The following is an 18,293-nucleotide window of genomic DNA, read 5'->3' on the forward strand; positions in this document are numbered from 1 at the left end:
GTCTTTGGCAAAAGACTGCAGAGCATAACAAAGGACAAAGACAGCAATGCACTGTAGCAGTGCATTGGGCACTGTCACTGCATGTGTTAGCTGCTCAGGCCACGGGGAACCTGAGCATTCACTGAACACATCCACAGACAGAGCAGGTGCAAAGCCAATTAAAGGACTTCCTTCTCATGTTCCTGTCACTGCCATTAACATGGTAGTAAATGCACTATATTTAGATGCCATACAAAAAGATCCAAGAACAGACATCAGCACAGTGCTGTATTCATGAATAGCAGCCAGCAGGAAAATAAAAGCGTGCATGTGTTCCTATGAAATTTCAAATCTATTTTTGGCCCAAACCAGGAGGTAGGTCACAAACTAATCCAAAAATGACTTAGACTTCTAAATGATCATTTTTCCCTTCTCTTTTGCTCATTATGCAACAAATTGCTATGCTAGGTATGCATAGCAATGGACTAACACCAAGCTGAAATAACTGATTTGTGACAGAACTTGCAGTTCCAGTACCGCTGGTTATTCAAGCGTGCTGCAGTTTTTTCCGGTGTTGGGTTTTAAAATAGGTGGATTCCAGATATGGATCCTGGACAGTACGGTTTTTACTTGGGCGCTGTTTAAGTAGATGTAATGGCATAGTTTTACAGCACCCTTACACAGTTTATCACTTAAGCCAAAGCATGGTTTCTAGCTGGCTATTTCCAGGGGGCTGTCAGAGCTCTTTTATCCACAGTGGCCACGACTGGGTAAGAAGGCAGGAGAGCAAGGTGTCTGCATCTCCTGGGAGCCAACCCAGCAATAGGGTCACCCTTGGCAGAGCCACAGGCAAGACACACAATCCAGGCAATATAGCTTTAGCAATTCGTGTCACACAGACACATTTATTCCTCCCTGGTGATAACAACGAGCAGCCTGAGGTTAACGAAAGGTCATTAAGTCAGAAAATGTTTCCAAACATGCAACAGCATGATTATTCAGGGAGCTGCCTGCCAACCAAGTGATCACTGGACTTCAGCATACACGTGCTGAAGAGCAGAGTAAGTAAATACTGGAGTAGCAGTGCAGAGGCATTAAAACATTTTGGGTTGTGTTCTCAGTGAGAGAGCAGCTGACTGGCTTGCAAGTGTTTTAGCCTCAAACCTCCAGAACAGTAGGTCTCATCTGTTTTACACAGATGCTGGGGATTTTCTAGGCTGTCTGAAGAGTTTTAACTCATCTTTTCCACTTATAGAGCAAATGCATCCCTCTAAACCTCCAAGATCAGATGGCATTTGTAAAGTCAGTTCTCCGTCCTACAGTCTTTGACTATCAACATCTGCTTATTGTACAGTCCGCAGATTTTTCAATCTTCTTTTTCACTGACATATTGATATAAAATAAGGGGAGCAGACTTTTATATGAAACTGCATACCAGACAAATGGGCTTCATTCAGAACCCATCACTGAGAACATCAGGTAGGTAGGGGTAACTGCACACATCACCACAGCGAAGCAGAATACACCTACACCTGGACTCAGAACTAACCACACTGCTAATTGTTACTGGAATCACCTTGCACACTACAGAGCCTTTAGCTGTGGCATTTTATAATTAACTCATTTTATCCTACTCTGTTTACATTTTGACCCAGGACAAAAGCAAAATTACACACGACAATTAGGAAACTGTCATTAAATAATTGACACAAATTAACATCTTCCCCCCCAAAAAAAACAGAACAAACCCTCTGCCAGTTTAACTGGAGTGTGTTGTACTCCATTACAGATATTTGATAGTTTTATGAATTAAATATGATATGATGTTGAGAATTTCTCCTTTCCACTCTGATGAGAATTTGTACCAACTGAATTTACGGAGCTGCCTTGTTATGTATTAACCAGTTGTCTGGGAATCCTATTGAGTAACAGAGCAGTTGTTGCAACACCAAGACTCCCATATAAATCATGCCTGAGTCTTAAGCAAATATTGGTTCACAGGAGAGATATGACTGCAGTTTAAGAGGTTACAGGTGCAGACTGAACTACTTCAGAGAGAACCACTCCCTCCATGCCCATGTGAGATTCACATCAAAGTGCTCACGTCAGTTTGAATCCAGGGGAACAGAGTATTTTTCCTTCACTTTTGAAACTGTTTTTGATGCTCTACAAATCAAAAGGTATCACAGAAAGTTATTTCGTAATTTACACTGCAGACACGTGCAACTTCTAGGAATAGGGGAGTGACAGATGAGTTATTTTTATGGTGTGTAGAAAGCAGAGGGGGACATGCAACCTCTTCTGCCATACAGATGCTGTAACAACTGCTAACCAAAAAATACAGAGGAAGGAATTTGAGGTGAAAGAAACTTACGATAAAATTAAAAACTCTCTTGTACACTTTGGGAAATAGAAGGAACCTCCCATCAGTGAGAGTAAGGCACAAGGGAAAAGGAGTGCCCCATCCCACTTGTTTTTACACTAACACGAAGTACTGTCAGCCACATCCCCATTGGCAACCTGCTCTTCTGTTGAAGGAGATGCATGTACTGCACTTAGCCCCAAATCCCAATTGTTCTTTGGAACAGGGGGAACACAGACACCCTTCTGGATGCATTTCAGTTATATACCTAAATCAAAATGGATTTCTCAGATCTCCTGGACTCTTACATCTCAGTGAACCTAAAGTCAGCAACCTAGAGAGAAGAGCACATATGCTCCATTCCAACCAGTACAGTTAAGCAGATCACCACCTGGGACACTAGATAAACACTAGATAAGTCATAAAAGATTGGAAATAAATAGCCCCCAAGGAGACCACTTGCTCAGGCTTGTTGGCCTTAATTGTTGCTGTTATCCAATACCAACTGGTCACTGAATTCAGAGTAATTAGCCCAAGACAATATAGTTCAGGTGACACTTTTTTTTTCTGAAATGCATTTCACAATGCAGAAAGCCACTGTTCTTTAAACAGTCTCCATGCAGACTCTACCTGCCACACGCACAACCCATGCATGACAACGGAATCATTTTGGCCTGCTGTACTGGCTGTGGTTGAGACTGTTTCTTATATAAATTCTCTCTACACCTGATGAATGAAGGACAGAGGGAATACAGTTATCTCTCAGTTCTTCCTAATTGCCAATAACTGTCAGAAAAAATCCCCACTTATATCATTCTTCAGCGCATTGTGCAATTTTAAACCCTTTCCTTGCATCTGTAGTCAGCTAGCGTATTGCTCTGAATTGTGCAAGAAATCCTTCTCTCTGTCATTTGACAGGCTACTTAGTGTTATGGAGCTTTCTGCCACTGCAATCTAGCTGCTAGATTGTTTCTGCTAGTGGCAGAAACAAATATCTCTTGGCTCCCAGCTGGTCGCTAGCCATATTTTGTTTTGCCCTGTAGAAGCTGCCTTACCTGCTACAGGAATCCAGTTTACCAGCTCTCTTCAAAATGAGCCTCCTTTTTTGGGGTAGGATTTGGCTAGACACAGATCTGCCCCAGCTTCTTTGCAGGCTTTGGTGTAGGCCTGGTCAGCTTACCCAACAGGAAGAGCATCAGGCATCCATCAGCATAAAGGACCTCTCATCCTGTGGAATGTCAGTGATCTCAGCTCTACATGCTACCCACCAACATGACAGCTGCATCCGATATACGCTCAAATGACCGATTTAGGAACTAAACTCAAGAAGCACAACTCTGTACCAAGCCTGCGCCTTTCCTGCTCTGAAAATAATCTCCTCAGCCACTTTGCTGTTCTCAGTGCAATGCTGAAGCAGGGAAAGTACTGTAAGCAAAGGCTGGGCAGTGATTGTGCAATTCCCTCTCAGCACCTCTCCTGTGCTGAGTTCAGGGAAAGGGAGAAATTCTGTCTGCTGTCACAACAGTTATAATATTTTCTCCCTGAAGAAGAGAGCTTCTGTGCAAGGACATATGCAACTTAATGCCTGTACATTCTAGGCATGTTTGAGATGGACAAGTGGGTCTGTTTAGAGAAATAGTTCTAGCTCATCAACCATGTAGTCAAAAAACTGTAATTACAGCTCTTCCAAGCAATAATGACAGATTTTTTTCCCCCCATGTTGTTTTGGAAGGGTTTTTAAGACCATTGTTTCTCCAAGCCAGCAGCTACTGGATACTTCTGGGGCATCTTCTGGGACACAGATGAAACGGTCCCATTTCAGCTCTCACAAGAGACTTCCTCCATTTGAGTCTGCCAAGATCATGGCTAAGAAAGTTTTGCTACAAGGACAGGGAATGTGCTTACTAAACTGGCAGAGTGTGGGATCATGGACTAATAGAGTGCCACACACCACACTGACAGAACACTGAGTCAGACCATCTCCTTCCTGCCATTAGCCCACTTGGCTTGAGTCTTTATTTGTCCTTACAGGATACTAGTGTTCCCACACCTGCCTGGCAGCTATCACTGCCTGGCAGAGCCTGGCAGTCATCCTGATAAGGAAATCAGAGGCAAAGGTCCAACAGTGAAAGCCCCAGCCTGGGTCAGGCCATCCTGGAGCTAGTACAACTGCCCTGTCAGCATGGCCTGAGTGACGCTGCCCTCAATGCTGCTCAGAAGCATTCCTTGTGGCTGCATGGCCCGATGCACCCGAAAGACACCACTCAGTTAAAGTTCAAACCCATCTGGCAGCCACAAAAAGAACCCCAGCTCCCTCCCAGAATGACTTCAAAACAAACAGAATGATCTCAAAAACAGAAGTGCTACTCAACTACCACCTGCTCTCCTGGAAAATCCCATTTATCCCATTTTCATCATTTTCACCTACTGGCAAGCACTACAGGCTCTATCCACCTAAGGCTAAACTGTCCTAAGGCTAAACTCTCCAGGAAGCTATCCTTGGAAATGAGTGACAATGCCTGTAGTGTTCTCCTTGCCCGCTCCCCCTCCCTCTGAAATCAGCAGGGGTTTCTAACACATTTTCGTCCATTCAAAAGTCATCCATCTCAGTGTAACCTCTGTAGAGTTGTAACCTTAACAGGACTTTCTTGTTCACAATAGATTGCTCATTTACAGTCTTCCTATGCTCCTTATCACCCTCTCATAGTGGAAAAACAACTTCAGTCCCAAGATTTCACACAAACCTGAGGAGACTTTATTACACCCAGGGTGGGATTTCACCACAGACATCCATATCTCAGCTCAGCTCAGACTGTGTAGTCAACAGTATTAAGGGCAAGGTTCACTGATCCCTGAGAATTCTTCAAACAAGTCCTGATTTCTTTTGTTTGGTTATTAAAGGAAGCTGGATGAGGCAACTTTGATATACACATTGATTTTGTAGATACCGAAAATGAAGATGATGGCCTGGTTGTATGGGGAAGGACAAAGGTCTCTGTGTTCCCTCATTGTCTGAAGAAAGAACTTAAGTAGTATCAATGCACCAACACAAAGATTCAGCACGTGTGCAAAAGCAGAAGGGTTGATATTTTCTCTTTCAGCTTGACTGTTGCTCTTGGCTGAAACAAAATAAAGCTCTACTATTATTATTATTACCACATTCAAGGGATCACTGTGAAGAACAACCCTGCCACCAGGCAGAGTAACACAGCAGAGAATCTGACAGCTCTCTCCTTTTTCTTTTAGACTGTGTTAAAACAATAACACTTACCTTATCTGCAGACTAACAACAGCTTCACAGCAGGAAAGTTAAACAAGCTTTAAGTCAAGGGGATGCAGCCATCACCCTTCCTCACTGACTCTATAGACTACATACACTTCCAGGAGAAAAATCTGCAAAAGGAAGAGTTTTTGAGGTGTTAGTGGCCTAAAACTACAGCCACATAGTTCAACATGTTCCATATACACATTTCCCTTAGGTTTTATTCACAGGCTATCAAAATCAGAGACTTCCTTTAAATCAGAATGTAGCCAAAATTGATAACAGATAATGTCCTAATGTGGATTTCAGCCATGTGACAAAAATAGTAAACAAACCAACAACAAAACAATAGCCAAAAAATTTGACACAGAGGACACAGAGCCAGTCATCAATAGATAAGCACCACAGGGTGACCGAACTAATGTGTCCCTGGGGACTGTACAGCTAGAGAAGGGCTACAGAAGGGAAGAGGTATCTCAGGGGATTTCTGCTCTTCTCTCTGTGTTTAATGCCAGGCAGTTTGCAGATGAATCGTAAATTGTCTCAAAGCACTTTTAAAGGAAGAGAGAAATGTTGTTTGGAACATGTGGTTTCCTCACCAGAGCTGCTTAACTCTGAGTAACTCAGTTGCACTGCATCGTGCTAAGCAGAGCAGAATCCCTCTATATCTAGAGGTTTTCTTGCTACTAATTATTGAAAACCTACTGAAGACACTTTCCACAGAGGTATATTTGTATGATTATCCTCCTGTGTTACATCAAATTAATTAAAATATTACAGGCTTCTTCGGCAAGGCTCTATTAATCCTGTATTGTATTTTTTTCATGTAGTCAGCTTTCTTTTCAGTAAGGTGTGTTCTTCCACACCCACCCTTTGGCCTTGAGAAGGCCAGTCCCTCAAGAAACCACTCTATGCTCTGTTTGTTTTAGTAATTCTTACCCAAGGTCTTTATCTCAGAATCCTGTTTGTGCAGCTTTGGACAAGATTCAGTACTTGGTGGGGAGGGTGAGAGAAGGGGGAAGGATTTCTTAGTGCTTTTAGTATTTAATGTTATCTTACTCGGGACTATTAAGTAGATGATTTGCAAGACTGTCGGCCCCAAGGTGGTGTGAATCTTTGCCTCTTACAGTAAGAACAAATGCAGCTTGACACAGCAGCTATGAGAGGGGGGAGGGCCGTGGGGAGCTACAGTTTTTGGAGCGTGCACAAGGAACCCAGGAAACCTGAGACCAAAACACTGCAGCGAGCAGCCCACTGCAAACCCTGCCTCTGGCAGATTTGTTCATGACAGCAACAAACTGAAATCACATCCAACTCCTCTTGCCATCGCACCTGCAAATGCATGGCTTGCAGTGCTAGCCCATATAATAAATTTGCTAATCAGAGCGACGGATCAGTGAACTGGCCAGCATTAAGAACACATACATGACTGAACAAGAGCCACTGGCCAAGGCTGCTCATACAGTGAGCTTAGCAGCATGGTGCAAGAATGCCTGGAATGTTTCAGCAGCAGGTACTCAAGAGATCCCGCTCTAGGAAACATCTGCGGTTCTCATATCAATAGTTTCCCTGCCCACCGCCTCCCTGAGACAGCAACAGTGGCCCCCCTCTTCTCCTGCAGAGGTTCCACACAAAGCAAAATCTCTTCCACTCCAATCATAACCTCAGCTTTCCTTTCTGAGGAAAAACTATCACAGGAAATGGAAATCCCACACATCAGCAACATACTGGTGCTATTCCAAGCCAGGTCTGGGTCCAAATATGGCTTTGGGAGGCAGGCTGCTTTTAGACGATGGTCTCTTCCACAGCACTGAGTCCTGCAGTCCATCTGTTTAACCACTTCCAACAGCCAGAAAAAAAAAAAAAGTTGCTTGAAAACAGGGAGATACAGTATAGAGCCCTTTTTTCTGCCACATCCTCAAGATGTGCATTTTATCAGAAAATACTCCCTCGCAAGATTCCCGGACTCCTCTGAGGATGAAACACCTCCACCCATCCAATTAATTCTTATCACTTCTGGACAGGTAACGCAACTGGCAAGAAATGTCTTCTGCCCATTTATAATTGGATGAGAAACTTCACTTCTAGAAGTGAAAGTTGTGAATTACCATAGCCGGCATTAAATCTGACATGAAGTGCAGATGTGTCAATTTGAGGAGGCAGACACAGAGCCAGTTGCCAATCTGGCAGTGTAAAACTCTGGAAACACACCAGCCAATAGACTCCCCTATCCTGTCTCCAAGTTCACTTGTGTTGCTTATAGACTTCTCCTTTCCAAGGCTCAGAATCTGACCAGAAACACGGCCCTTCTTGGATTACAAAAGATTCCTCTTTATAAAGCAAGGCAAGTTGGGCTTGTTCTTCCCTTCCACTGGAGTAAACTTAAGAGAAATAGAGAAGAAAGCCACCTGAAGTCCTACATGCCACATCTAGGCCTAAAGCAGAACAAAACCAGCACAAATTAGGGCAGCTCCAAGGCTTTACCGACTTAAGATCACGGGGATATCCAACCTACAGACTTCTGCAACTCCGCTAAGTGAGTGGAAGAACTGATTTTACTCAGTGGCAGGTCAGGTCCACCAGTGCCTAGAACTTCAGTTGATGAGAAATATCACTTGCTTGGATAATGACACAAAGCTGCAGAGGAGGGGTAAATCCAGCATGCCTTGGCTTGCAGAGGAGAATGTCCTTTAACACAGTACTGCTCTACCAGCTGAAAGAATTCAGATGTCTATTTTTGCACAACACCTCTCCAAATAAAGGCATTATACTGACATGCTTAATTGAAGTCCACACTCTGAGGAACTGCAAAACTGGCTACTCCTTCTTAAGAAGTAGCTTTTAGAGAAGTCAACTTTAGAGACAGGGCAAACCTTTCATAAAATGGGGAGAGGAAACAGAGCTCATTTAACTCTTGGATTTCTGCTTTCCACCACACGGTGCATGTGTTTCTCTGACTAGCTGCACACTTGCCTGAAAAGCCCAGAAGTTACCCTCCTCCTCAGTACAGTTCAATCTTTTAATCTTTTCAAGGTCTTCCTTCCCCACTGCCAGGATCAACTGCATCTCCACCTCCCAGGGCCTCTCTCCTCTCCTGCTAAGGTCACTCTGCTTTGTTCTTGTGCCTTTCTTTGCATCTCCCACTCCTCTTGTTGCCATCTTTCATGGGAGTGCTGCGCAGCTTCCTTGTTGTTTCACTTGCTGATTCATTCAGTCAATCTATTTTTGGAGCCTCGGAAAGAAATTGCTAGAAGCTGCAGACAACAAAGCCTTCAAACCTGGCTCAAGGACCAATATTTTTGCTCTGTCTCAAAAGAAGTTACACTCCTGCTCTGGGTGAAGGAGTGTGGCTCTTATGTAGTTCCTCAGCTCGTAGCAAAAAGGTTTGTGCATGCTGATCATAGCAGCAAATGAGAAACAGAGCAGAAAGGGTTCAGTGAGAGGCTACGTTCAACCAGGACACGCAGTACTTCCAACCAGAAACAAAGAAAGCTCACGGTGTCAGCTGCCACGTTTCTGTCTCTGATCAACAGGTCACAAAAACTCAATTATTCACAACTCTGAGAGTAGCAATGAGTACTTCTGCAAGTATCAAAGAGGACAAGTGATGCTCATTCACCAACAGTGAATTTCAACAGTCACTGAAATTCTCAAGATGTTCAGCTTTATTCCCGCACAGTGAGTTTAGCAGCTTAGAGCACCATCCCATGCCACTCTGGGTTCACGTTCTGCTCTCAGAGCAGGGATGTCAGAGTGTTTCCTTTTTGTGCCCAAAAAGGAGGACAGCAGCACAGGACTTACAGGGCCGGAGGGAATAGTTTGATGGAGCGTGCAATGTTGGCCTAGAGCTGCTGCTGTGGAGGTCAGGGACAAATCAGCCATTGGTTTATGTGGCAGCATTTATACCAGCTGGCATTACTGAAAAATGCCACCCGTGGGCTCTGTGGAAGAGGGTTGCTTTCTCTATCCCACAGTGGAACTGAAAACTTGTCAACTACAGCCCTACCAAACTCATAGTCAGTAGAGAAGAGCTATCTAACCAAACATCCCTTCGCTCCTAACAGCACTTTTGTGATGTTTTAAATCAGGCTCCTTTACAAAAAAGAGGATCACGACACTTTGAATAGAAACATTTTCTGTACAGATTTGTTTCCAAGCAGAACTAAGAGTCCACTGCTGCCAGACCCCATCTGAGGCCTCATCCAGAACTTCGACATCCTATCCTGTTTGGTAGCTTTCTTTCCTTGTTAAAATAAACCCCCCAACAGACTCTTGTTAAAAGCAATGAAATTGAAATCCTGAAAAACCTACTGAGCACAACTATCACAAAGTGCCACAGTACCTTAATCTTCAGGCAGCAGGGTGTCTGCTGGTGAGAAGGCCATCTGAAAAAAAACTTGAAAACTTGAGACATAAAGCACAAACTACTAGATGAAACATCCACGTAGTAGAACTAGCAAGCCACTAAAATGAAGCCTGAAAGATTGCCAATGTCAACAAACAAAACCTGCTGCACACCCAGCCGTAACAGGAAGCAGAAATTCCTTGCCCAGAGATGTCATCTGAACAGAAAGTCCTGGAGATAAGTTCTGTGAGAGCACTGACCCTGGGATGGTACTTGCCAACAGGTTGATGGTGAGATGACAAACTGGATTCCTCTAAACTGAGGTGGCATGTGCAGTTATCTCAGAGCACTTCACTGTGCTGCCGCTGAGGCAGACAAGGTGCTTATAGCAAAGTTCAAGTCACCATTGTTTCAGTGAACATGTAATTCCATAGCCCTGCAGGGATTTTTCAAGGCCAAGGAAGTCCAGAGTCTAAGGTCAGGCCCTCATAAATGAGAATTTACTCACACTCAGCTGACTCTCATGTTGCCCTTTGAATAGACACATCAACAGGAGTTGCACTGCCTCACTCACCTCCCTTTTCAATACCATTTTGTCAATGCAAACTGGAAGCAGAGATGACAACTCAGACCTGCTATTGTGAACTTTGGCAGCAGTGTGAACTGTTTACCCTGACCACAGGTAGCATCACCCACCAGGCTCCAAAATCAATATGAACTAATGACATGACAGGTCCAGATAACATTCACTGACAAGACAGAGCAACACTGGAGAAGTAAACCATCATACTCCAACTACTGCCTTGTGAATTGCAACACTGCTCAGGGCAATACACAACTTCACCCTAGGAGCAGACATACATAACTTTGTAACTGACATCCTGCTTCACTCTTCTACAGAAAAAAGGGGCTTAAACATAGGCCTAGAAATTTTTAAACTGGAGTACTTACTGTACTCAGGCTGCTCAGAACACAAGCTGTTTGCAAGCACTTTGTCACTAACCCGAAAGAAACTACACACTCATGTTTAACCTCTCTCTTCAGCAGAGTAATCCTCTAGCACTGCTGTTAGCACTGATAACTTGCACTGTCCTCCTTATCCCACCCTCATAGTTTCACTCACTGAAAGTCTCCCCTGAGCGGGAAATTTCCACTCCTGGAAAATTTCCCAGAGTGGTTCAGCTGACAGTTGCATTAAAAATCACAGCATGTGTCTGTAGATGTCCTTGTATCACACATTCAGAGATGTAACGCAGCAGAGATGTAATTGCCACAGCTACGCTCTTAAACAACTGCTTATATCCCAGGGTATGCTCCTACCTGAGCTGACTAGTTCCAAGCACACAGCTGCAGATCTTGCTCCCCTAATAGCTACATAACTTTACGTCTTTGCTGCAAAATCCATTGCCCAGGTTTTTCTTCCCTTTTCAGGGTCATCCATCTACACCCATACACAAAAACCCAACTCATAAATCTTTCTGCTGGCACATTAGGATAAAAATTAACAAGATTGCGAAGGCCAGCCAGTGCTCAGAAAGCCTCCCTGCCCCAGCAGCTTCCCAGGTCTGCTTTTAGAGCAGATACCTCACACCATCCTCCTTGTCTTGTCCTTGACAATTCTGCCCATTGTTCCCTGGAAAACTTCCCAGAACAGTTCAGCTTACAGCAGCACTAAGAATCTCAGCATGTGTCAGTAGATCTTTTTGTATCGGATGTACTGAGATATAATGCAGCAGATGCTTAATTATCACAAGGTTTGCTCTGTTTTATCCTCTGCTGGTTATTACTTGAAGAATGAAAGAACAAAAGAAAGAGTCAGCAAGTAACTCTTCTTTCAGCAGTAACCAGACAACCGTTTTTTTTGGAACTTTTCCTGATATAACAAAAAAAAAAAAAAAAAACACCACACACCATAAAGTCAGAAACTTGGGCCACAGTGGTTTCAAACTCCACAACTTGTAATTTTCCTTCTGGTTTTCTATACGTGTGTTACTGGAAATATAATTGACTGTTAGGCAGACAGCCGTCCTCCACATACGTATTTAAGAAGCAGCAAGCCTCTGGAAGCTACTAACTGCTTGTATTAAAAGGAGATTTTCACCAAAACAACTCAAATTCCTGAGTTAACTGATATCCTGCTTTGTCTGATCACTATCACCATAGTGACTGCAGGAGTTGCCTCTGAGCTGCCTCTCTGCAACTCACAGATCAGAGAGGAACAGGAAAGCAGTGCCAGGAAGGAAACAGATTGAACTTAGGGACCAGTGGAGCAGTGAGAAAAGTGAGCTTGAACTTAGGGCCCAGAGAGACAGAAATGGGCTGTGGGTCAGAAGCACCCTTGGGCCATGCTGTGATTGGAGAAACAGTTTAAAAAGGAAAGAGGTGAATGCAGCTTGTGCACATGCTTCACAGAGTACCAGATACAGGAGTGCTATAAGACAAGTCAAAGTGAAAGAAGAGCAGCTGAAGATGAGGAAAGTAAAGAAAGAAGGAATTCACAGCACTGTAACAAATGCCTTTTAGCTAAAGCTGCAGCAAGCTGATTCATTCCCCCTGACATCCTTTGCGTGGCCTGCTCCCTCTCCTGGGGAAAACTGGCACAAAAAATAAAAAAATTAAAAATATCACAACCCAAACTGCTCCAGGAAACAAGAGACCCACACAGCTCAGGGCAGACAGTGCCTGCATTTGCCAGGTTATTCTGGTCAGAGAGGGTTCAAGGTCCCTGTGCTGCTCCTCTGAGCACGGCTGTCCTGGCCAGAGAATCTGTACCCCCTGGACTCCAGCATATGCATGCACAGACAACAGCAGTGCTCTATTCTCCCTGCAATGGTGCTGCTGCCAAGCACCTCCCAGAGCATCTTCTGATCTCAGCCAGTGGGATTGGCCATATATTTGCGCAATAGGCCAGCATCCAAGAACTGCAGTGCTCGCAAGTGCTCGTCAGAGTAAATGCTGGGGGTAAAAATGCTTCTCTTCTGGGAAAAGGACAGAGATCATCAGTTGGTCACGAGTGCTACAAAGACTTGACGTTTTTAGTCACAGAAATAATTTCAGTGCCTGTGAGTGAGAAGGAAAAAATCTTAAAATATACTCTTGTACTGAGAAATATTCATCACTTCCTACCCTTTGCTCTTTCGGGATTCCTAAGATCAGTTACAATCTTTGCAATGAATCTAGCTCTGAAGATCTTGCAATCAGATTAGATCCATCTGTTCAAAAATGGTGTATTACAGCAGCCAGTAAATACCCACATAATGCAGCACTAGTGTGACTGGGAGGAGAAAGTTCTGCCGAGCTTAACAATGCATGAGCACATACCATACTGGGTGACACTGGTGCAAGACCAATGCCTCTTTAACCTCTTCCTTCTAAATCCGCGAAGAACTTTTCTACAGCAAATTTATAATTTAAGAATACACAACTAAAAATGAAAAGAACAATGCACAGAGCAGAGATGGGGGAACAAGGTTTGCCTGCAAGCAAGAATCAGTGGCAGAACTGGGAAAAAAAACAAAACCTTTCCACATTCATGGAGTGTGACCCATCACTCACCTTGTCCAGCTGTACAGTCTGTGCCCGCTTTGTGGAAGCTTTTATCTTGGTGATGCAAGGAGGGAAAAAAAAAAAAAAGCCTTGCCTGATTCTTAATAGCCTAGGAGAATCATTAAGTAACATCACACCATGCAACAATTCAATCAGCAAAGGTCATAAGAGCTGCAGCCATTCCCTGTTTGCTTTACAGCTGCTTTGCAGTGGTAGGACTCCTTCTTACAAGATCTTGCACTTCAAGTGCTGCAGCACCCATGCCTGCCAGCTGCTAAGGAGCCAGGCTCTGTGAGGGGCACTCCATTTCTTTTGGAAAATCCAATCTGCCTAGAAACAGACTTAGTGAAAGCAACTGCACGGCAACACAAAAGGGGTGGAAGACTCACTTTTTAGAAAACATATTAGGCTTGAATATGGGGGAGAAGAGATGAAAAGCTCTTACATAAAAGAGGAAAAGACAACATCTATCCCTCTATGGCATCTACAAGCAATAAGCCAGAAATGTTGCTTAACAATTTTACTGTTCTAATGATAGGAGTTATGCCTACCTAATTTAAGACTTATAATAATACAAAACTTTGCATAGTAAGGACAAGGCCTTGTCTTGAAGAGTTTTATTAGATTGGTGACAAGCTACAGAACACAGATCAGGAGCCAAACTTCAAATTCTTTGGTGATGTGTAAGGCAAATCTTATGAAGGACACGCAGGAGCAGGAGAAGCAATAAATACAAGGTAGGAAAGTTCAAGACTATAAAAAAAAAAGTTTATTGCAGCCTTTCCTGGCCAAGGCAAGCAAGCGACCTGATTCCCAGGCACAGAAACAAGATGCTATGGCTGGCTGAGACCAAACTGATCCTTCTCTCCAGAGACTGCTAACTTTGTTGCTGGGTTTGCAGAGCAGGATGCCAGTCAGTGCTTTGGACTCCACAGCGTATAGCCCCTGTCTTTGTCACAAACCATACTCTACCGAAGTTCATTCTGGAAACTGGGCACCTGATGTTAGGGCTCACACTGCCTCTTGTCTCCCTTGGCAGAGGCACTTCTCACAGTCAGCTGTGGAAGAGCTCTGCTTACAAGGTCCATGCCCCTCCCGTATCTATGATTCTTTCCTTACCATTTAAACCCAGCCACATACCTTTAGGTTTGATACGGTCTCTTGTCTCTTCAGTCAAGCAACACTCAAACTCAAAATACAGAGCGTGACATGCGAGTATCAGGACTTTTTTCTGCACTAAGAGCAGTATTTATGAGATCAGCATCTGACACTTCCCTGCTATGTGCCATTAACGAAGCTAGTTCCTTTGTGCCCCAGTGTCTCTATCTATAAGCCTGGCACAGCAGCTCAGATCTCCTTCAAAGATCAGTGTGATATATGGTAGGTTACTGGCACGTTGTTGGCAATTCTTGATCTTGAGACTTCACAGTTTGCATGACAGTAACAAGCCTTGAGATCCAAGGCTGCAGAAGGCCACACAGTATTTAGCTACATTTTCACAATTTGTATTCCTCCGAAGTTTCCATTAAGATTTCGTTAAAACTAATCTTTTAGATTGATTCAGATAATAATAAATACCTTGCAATGCGGGAAAAGAATATCAAGTAAACCAAGCATGAGAGATCAGTCTTAGAGAGAGATGTTGACTAGATAGCCAGTATCTTCCTACTGCTGATAACACATAACAAGGAATTGCGAAGTCTGAGCAAATAATGACTTAAAACTATCGCACAGCAGCAGGATAGCAGCAGCCAACTTGTTCTCACTTGATTTTGGGAGCTGCAAGACCCGCCAACAGCCTCTCCCCCCCCCAAGAATCCATGCAGCATTCCTTAGGCAAGTGTTAATGCTGGATCTTTACCAAGAAAGGATTCTTACAGACTCAGCAAACAACAGGAGGATGTTATATTGCTTGCTTCTTTCTCCTGTTTCCCCCCCAGTTCCATCCCCCAGTACCTCCCCTTGACCAAGAAGCTTCTCAGCAGCTACCAGCTGACTGTGAGGTGCAGCAGCACATGTCACCTACTTAGCCTGCTTGTTCCTCCCAGCAGTTATTTTGCTAATGGAAACAGCAGAAACTCAAAGAAAAAGACATGGATAAGGCTAGAAAGTGCTGACAGAGGTATCTCCTCATAGTGGAATGCAAAGGATTAAAGCTAGCAAGAGCACAGCTGTGTTCAGCATCAAGTTATTCCCTGATCCCTATTGGCTAGCATTGCTCTGTAACTTGGATCACATCCTGCCTCCAGCTCACTGCTGGTCTGCTTGCTTTCTTCTCCATGTGTCATTCAGATGCACTCTTGGGATATCACACAGCAAAAAGCAATAAAGGGCCATGCAGCTTGTAACAAATACATACTAGTTTCTAAAGAGAGCCAGGCTGCAGGGCTGAGAAATCCTTCTCTTGGAAGGCGAGTGCCACCTTGTGTTGGGAATGGAAGCAGTCAGATGGATAAAATCCAATCCGTCTGCAAAACCAAATAATAGAATGGGACCAGAAGCCATCTTCGGAACAAAGCACTGTTAGGAGTTTTGGCTTTTGGTACCCACCAGCATCATTCTCAATCCAATACAGTCCCTGCTGTAGGGAGACTCTGCTTTTTGAAAGGACAGGCAAGCTAGAGTGAACAGCTCATCCTTACAACTCCTGATCCAAGCTGCAGCACATAGCCTTACCCAAAGAAGACATACCTCAGATGTAACTGTGCATGAACAACTGCGGATGCCTCGTCTTCAGTGGAGACAAGGGAGAAGCAAGGTGTCACATAACACAGTAAAATTCTGTTGAGTGTTACTGACTTCCATTCTGGAGACCAGCTAGCAACAGATGTGGAAAACTCAACAGTGAAATGCCACAAGGATTTTATAGAGCAACTTTCAAATGTAAAATATTGCTATGGTGGTTATCCTGCTATTTTACTGTTTCTTATTAGTTTCCTTAAAATTAACTTTGAGATTCTAATCTAGATCTGGGTTAAATTTTATCCGGTCAAACTACACGAGATACCTCAAACAAATTTCTAAAAATGCCTGGAACTCCATACTGACTTTAAGGGAGGCTTTAGCATAACCAGCTTTGTGAAAGTGTTCATTTCTTTTAAAAATGTAAAGTTGCTACTGCGTGAAAAGACAAGTTCCTTAAAGATTCAGAAAAAACAGTACTGCTTTGAGTTTTATTCACTTTGGGGTTCCTTCATAATCTTGAACAGAAAGAAAAGCAACCTGCCCAACATTTAGGAATATAAGAATTCCTCTGCAAACACCTTGGAATGGAACAGAGTATGAGTATCCTAGTCAAGAAAACTTTACACAAACAGAATGCAGTAATCTGAATTTTGCTACAGCTAGGTGCTCTAAGAATTAAACCATCATGTGGACAATACTGTTTTCTCTTAGAGCAAAAGTGACAAAACCAGGAAATTCAGAATTCAATTATATTTAAAAGAAATGTGGATGTTTCACAGAAATGAAATTGAAGTATACTGCTGTCATCATGAAGGGTCTTAAAATTCCAAAGCTACACGTGTAAGCAGTCCTGCCTCCAGAAAGCCCAGGGACGCATACAAAGGTTACCCTTTATGCACAAACTCACAAGACTGAGTCAAACCAAGAGCTGGATAGGTGGATCACTTGTCCTATTACTAACTAACCACCATCACAGTGTGTGAGCAGCAGGAGTACATCTCGTCTTTTTGCCAGAACGTAACACCACATTCTGAAGTGGAGAACTGAGAGGAAGGCCCACTGACTCTATCTTCATCATGCTGAAGGCAAAGAGAACATCACCAGAATTGAATTTCATCTTCCATTTCCCTCTCTCAGATTCCTTCCTTTCTTGATATTTGCAGTACAGAAGCTCTGACATAATAGGACACATCAATCTCATTTATGACGCCACCAATTCAGCAGCCAGCGTGGCAAAGAGGTGCCAATGTTGTGCAATCTCACCAGTGAAATGAAGTCTCAGAGATGCACAGGACTGAAGGTCTGAGTTTGACTGTGGCAGCAGCCCTTAAGGTGATGCTTAACTGCTCACATCAGTGAGACAAAAATTAGAACTTACTGAGAGCACCCTTCAGGATTCTTTCTGACTGTTAGCTCTGGAGTCCCAGATCCAAGCTGTTTGGTGTCCAGAGACTAAAATAAATAACTCTCATCTCCGTAGATGTACCATTTCTAGGACAGCAGCTGTATCTCACATACCTATCAGCTGCACAGGATGGAATCCCTTAAAGAAAAGAGCTCAAGATGGAGTAAATCAGCACAAACTCCTGCATAGAAACAGTAAGCAAGGAGGACTGTGTGATCAAAATGTTCCTTAACAAAAGAAGTATCCCTTTTAACTGGATGTTTGCTAGCATCGATGTGGTATCCACATGCTGTGCCTGACAGAGATGTGAAAAGTGGTATATAAATACAAACTAATTACTAATTATTTGCCCTCTGCAGGCTTCCGAAAGTCCTGTGTGCCCTGTTATTTGTGGCATGTTTTGTAGACAGACAGCACTCTTGGCTCAGACCAAAAAAGTCCATCTATCCCAGTATGCAATCTCTGACAGTGACCAATAATGCAAGATTGAGTTGCAGACAAGTTAAACGTCACTACAGCTTTTAAGAGAAGCACTACAACTGTGTCCTTCCAACTGACTGAAGCTCAATACTGTAGACTCTTAACAGGAGTAAGTTTACATCTAAACATGTTGCTTTCATTCAGTAGACTCTTTAAGTCAGGGTTTCACAAGTCCAATTATAGCCTTAAATTAAAAAAAAAAAAAAAAAGAAAAAGCTACACATCTAGG

At 43.4% G+C, this 18,293-nt stretch overlaps 1 protein-coding gene and 1 long non-coding RNA gene across 10 annotated transcripts in view; one reads left to right on the forward strand and one right to left on the reverse strand.

The window, feature by feature from the left end:
* The window catches only part of KMT5B (lysine methyltransferase 5B), a 45,913-nt gene that overhangs the window by 959 nt on the left and 26,661 nt on the right, over positions 1–18,293 (reverse strand). For 6 of the 9 annotated variants that reach the window (XR_016466773.1, XR_016466774.1, XR_016466772.1 and 3 more), the window contains one exon: positions 5,613–5,734. The exons of 2 other annotated variants lie outside the window; for them this stretch is intronic. The gene's annotated coding sequence lies outside the window, so the exon portion shown is untranslated. Of the gene's footprint in view, positions 1–3,166; positions 5,461–5,612; positions 5,735–18,293 lie in introns of those variants that run through there. One more of the 9 variants, XR_016466767.1, reaches the window with a different exon arrangement.
* LOC149917772 (uncharacterized) lies at positions 15,757–18,279 on the forward strand. The gene is made up of 2 exons (XR_016466775.1): positions 15,757–17,511; positions 17,944–18,279. It is a non-coding gene; the product is annotated as an uncharacterized LOC149917772 (long non-coding RNA).

Source organism: Phasianus colchicus, chromosome 5 (genome assembly GCF_987193195.1).
Source record: "Phasianus colchicus chromosome 5, bPhaCol1.hap1.1, whole genome shotgun sequence".
Classification (NCBI taxonomy): domain Eukaryota; kingdom Metazoa; phylum Chordata; class Aves; order Galliformes; family Phasianidae; genus Phasianus; species Phasianus colchicus.